The 5,000-nt window shown below is 28.8% G+C and overlaps 1 protein-coding gene across 4 annotated transcripts in view; it reads right to left on the bottom strand.

The window, feature by feature from the left end:
• The window catches only part of LOC122637041 (myosin light chain kinase, smooth muscle-like), a 13,448-nt gene that overhangs the window by 5,997 nt on the left and 2,451 nt on the right, over positions 1 to 5,000 (bottom strand). The window lies entirely within an intron of this gene.

The raw sequence follows: 5,000 nt of genomic DNA, 5'->3' as shown, positions 1-5,000 counted from the left end.
AAAAAATAAAATAAATCGCAGGAATTCATCTTTTCTTTTCTTTTTTTTTTTTTTTTGGCCCGCATTAGTACAGATAACGCGACAATAAATCAATGTTCCGTAACGTGTAATTTCTGTTCTTTTTTTTTTTTCTATTTTCAAAGAGACAAATAATTTCATATCGGAATAAATTTATTAATTATTATTGTTATTCTTGGTATAATTCGGTTGTTAACACTCTTTCGTGTCAGTTTATAATAACTGGCAGCTCGACTGTAATTCGTTTTATACAATATATTTACATTTATGTTTATGTATTTATGTATGTATTTATGTATGTATTTATGTATGTATTTATATTACATACATTGCTAGCGCAAGTTAAAGCTTTATTTTGCATAGAATGCAGAAATTTTCGATACTTCCCGTTGTCGTCGTCGTCGTCGTCGTCATCATCGTTGTCGTGCCAAAGCTTCTTCAGGGACGTTTAATGCAACGTATCGCGAATGAAAGAGGAACGCGAAACATTTATCGCGAATGAAATATTCGGAATAATTGTATATAAAGTGTATGTTTAATCAAAATACCTTCTTCTTCTTCTTCCTCTTCTTCGATGTAAATTATAAAGCTTCGAATTTGTAATTTAATATTTTTTGTTCCCCTTTCTTTTCTTTTCTTTTTTATTTATGTATTTTATTTATTCTTTTTTTGAAGAAAAGAACGTTCATTGAAAAAAAAAGAAAAAAAAAAAGAAGAAAAGTAATGACACACCTATGTCTCATTTTTCATATTTTTCTTAAGAGCGTTAAGAAGTTTTAATCGTTTTAATCGTAAATTCTTTTTTTTTTCTTTTCTTTTTTCTTTTGATTTTGATAAAAAATAATTTCTTTTTAATTAGAAAAAAAAAATTCCCTGCTTTCAATTAAAAAAAAAAAAAAAAAATTAATTCACTTTCTCTCTTTCTCTTTTCTTTTTTTTTTTTTCAAGGTTAAAGTTAAGCTTGTAATTATTCATTGTACGTACAAAGAGCTAGCTTAAAAAGAATAATTGATTTAAAAGAAAAAAATATCTGAAGACTATTGACCCAGTCATTATTGTCTAAAACATTGTTAAAAGAAAAAAAAGAGGAAGAATTATTGCTTCCAACAAGAACATCTAATAAATTTCAAAATCGATTCTAAATAGCTTTAACTCGTCATAAAGAAGATTTATATAAAACGAAATAGAACGAAGAATAAATAGATAAATAAATAAATCACTGACCGAGCTTCTAACTTCTTACTTTCATGAAAAAAAAAAAAGGAAAGAAAGAAAGAAAGAAAGAAAGAAAGAAAGAAAAAGAAAAAGAAAGAAACACCCCTACGAAAAAATAAATCAAATTATTTCCTTCAACAAAACTTTCTAACTTATAGCAATCGTATTTGATGGCTTCGAGTAGGTATAAAAAAGTAATCTAAAAAAAAGATAAATAATCAAGAAATAAATAAATAAATAAAACTATGAAAAAAAATTATTTGTAGCGAATGAGGAGGAGATGACGATGAGGAGGAAGAGGAGAAACTGCCAAACTCCACCCAGTTGTGGAGGACACAAATAGAGAAAGAAATACACATACACACATACATATATTGTGTAATATCTACAAGACGAAGCTGTCACGAAGCCAAGTTAGTGAGTCAGTGAGTTAGTAGAGCATAGCCGAGGCGCCAGGGTCGGCTCAAGAAATGGTCAAACGGGGTGTGTGAAAATACGACGATGATACTTTGCCAATGCAGAATATGAAATTCTGAATGAACGATTAATACAAATTTATATTATAATTTTATTTTATTTCATTTTTTTTTTCATTGTAATCAATATATATATATATATATATTAATTAAGAATATAATACGAAACGAATGATTCAATCATCGAACGAAGAAATAATATTATAATAACGAAAAGTACGAAATAAAAGATAAGGTATGAAATCTTTTTTCTGTTTCTTTTCTTTTTTTTTTTTGCGAGAGATAGACGAGCGAAAAGCTTTTTGAATATTTAAAGGGTATGGAATCCGATCGTTAAAAGAAAGAAAAAGAAGAGAAAGAACGAAAGTGAAAGTGATTTAAAAAATTCATGACTTCTAAAAATTCTTTTTGTGTTCTACAAGATTTTTCCCTCTAAAGAAAATAAAGAAAATATAATACTAATCTAATGATAAATAATAATCGTACTTTATAATAACAATATTATTAATAATAATAATAATAATAATAATAATAATAATAATAATAGTAATAATAACAATGATATAATATTAATATAATTTAGATAAAATTAAATAAATATAATTATAACTATTTATAATATAAATATAATTTAGAATATTAAATATAACATATAAATAATAATTAAACAATACGAACGATAAATTCTAATACATTTCCCCATTATTAGATGATCAATGTTGTCTATGTGCGTGTAAAAAAAATTATTTATTTTCTTATAATAAATTACGTGTACATAAATTAAATGATAAAAAACATGGCGATTATTTTTCCATATTTTAATGGTGTACTTTTCACGTATTGTAAAATTATTTTAACATTATTTACCTTATTAATTAACATTATATTTACCTATAACATTATATTTACCTAACATTATATTAACATATAATTTACCTATTATTTAACATTATTATATATTAACATTATTTTAACATTATTTAGTAAAATATAAAAATTGTTCATATATAGATTGATACTCCAGATAATACGATTAACAAAAAAAAAAAAAAGAAAAAATAGAGGTCTAATAATAAAAGAAATTAATATCTCGTTATTGGTTAATAAGTGTCGTTCAATTTGCATTCTTCAAGAAAGTCGAATTTTTCAAGAACGTCATGTTTGAATAAATCGAATCGTTCTTTTGAATCGACGTACAAAAACCTTTACGTATGGATCGTCACTAGCTCGTGCGAAAAACGCATTATTTATAGGTTCGCAAAGAGAGAGACCTTGATTAACGAAGAGGAGAAGAGACGAGAGGAAAAGAGAGGAGAAAAAAGTTCCAATGGATTGCTCAAGGTCGTGCTTACACCGTCGTTGTCGTTATCATTTCGTTCGAGTAAACATTCCAAACCTCCCACCATTTTTTTTTAACACCCCTTTACCCCTCTTCTCAAACCTCTTCCCCTTTTCGCCTCGTGATCGCGATTCCGCTTTATTCTTTTCATCTTTTTTTATTTCTTATCTTTTTTTTTTCTTTTTTTTTTTTTAATTATCTCACATACTTTTCATTTTGTTTTCGCAATAAATTTCGATCTCGCTTATTAATTTCTCAGGTATTTTTACTTTTCGTATCTTTTTTTGTTCCTTTCATTTTATTTTAATTTTTTTTTCTTTTTTCTTTTTTATTCTTTATATCGATCAACGACTGTACGACGACACGATGTATTCGATTTTATTTTATTTTTATTTCCTTTTATTTACTTTTTTTTATTTTTTCTTTTTTTTTAACGTGCTTTGTTTTTCCTCTTTTATTATAATAACAACCTTTATCCTAACCTTTCGTTCCCGATTATTTTTTCTTTCTTTCTTTTTTTATTATTTTTCTCTCTCTCTCTCTCTCTCTCTTTTCCTCCACCATCGATGTAATTATCTTAATTGAACGGTTAGTCCTTTCTTTCCTCTTTTTTCCTTTTTTTTACTTTTCTCTACCCATACACCACGCTCTAACGCACACGTGAATCATTCGTGATTTTCTTCGCACGATCTATATGGATCATATGGATCAACGCCAACGTGTTTCTCGCGTGAGATCCACGACTCCGCTCGATTCCACTTATTTTCGCTCGCACCCGGCAATTACATAATAATTAATGTCGTTGAACCGAATAGCAACCCTTTTTTGCTTTCACTAAGAAAATCCAGATAAGTTTAGAATTTCTAATTTCTTACTAGTTATTAGTTGTCGTCGCAAATAAATTATAAATAATTTAAACGAGCTTAACTAACGCAAGATCTCACTTAACGATCGAGATCGATCGGTTCCGAACAAAGAAACATTTCTCCTTTGTGTGTGTGGGTGCCCGTATGTTTTTTTTAAACGTTTCGATAATAGTCCGTCATTGACATTCAAAATCTTACCCTCTGGCAATGATCCACAAATCGTATGGTAAACAAATCGATAGACCGATCGATGAATCGATGGATCGATCGATCGATTGATCTACAGTCTCTACATAACCGTTCAACACTGTACGGTTAGCGTTTGATCGCGCGTCTTGATCTTGAACGAAGAAAGAAAAAAAAAAAAAGAAAAAGGAAAAAAAGGGCAGGAAAATATGTTTTCTTATTGAAATCGAACAGGCTCCGTTGAGACGATCGTAAACGAACCACTTCCGGTTCTCGTATAACTTTCTTGTGTATACATATAAACGGTACAGAACGTTCTCTCTCTCTCTCTCTCTCTCTCTTTCTCTCTCTCTCTCTCTCTCTCTCTCTCTCTCTCTTTCTCTCTTCATCTGATAACACGATTCTTGTATACGAAAAAAAAAAGAATAAAAAGCTTTTAGAGTTTGGTATGACGAATAATCGTGCGAAATTTAAAAAGCGTCCTGCTTTTATTCTTTGCTATTTTGCTGTTATTTTAAATAATCCAGCAACAGTTGAGCTCGATTCTGTACGAAGGCACGCAATATGAATACAAATACGTTTTTGATTGCACAAATGTTAGATATGTGTGTCTCTGTGTATATGTATATACACTTTCTCTCTCTCTCTCTCTCTCTCTCTCTCTCTCTCTCTCTTTCCTTTTTTCTCTTACTCTTTCTCTCTTTCTCTCGCGTTTTTTCATTTATCTATACAAAAAGGAATGCTATGAATTTTACGCAATATTCCATCGCAAAATATAATAGTTGTGTGCATATATATGTATATATGTATATATGTATTTATGTATGTATATATTTATGCATGTATGAATGAATCTCTCTCTCTCTCTCTCTCTCTCTCTCTCTCTCTCTCTCTCTCTCT

This window comes from Vespula pensylvanica, chromosome 24 (genome assembly GCF_014466175.1).
Source record: "Vespula pensylvanica isolate Volc-1 chromosome 24, ASM1446617v1, whole genome shotgun sequence".
NCBI lineage: Eukaryota > Metazoa > Arthropoda > Insecta > Hymenoptera > Vespidae > Vespula > Vespula pensylvanica.
Note: the sequence above shows the minus strand (reverse complement) of the source record. Positions and strands in the feature narration are given on the sequence as shown.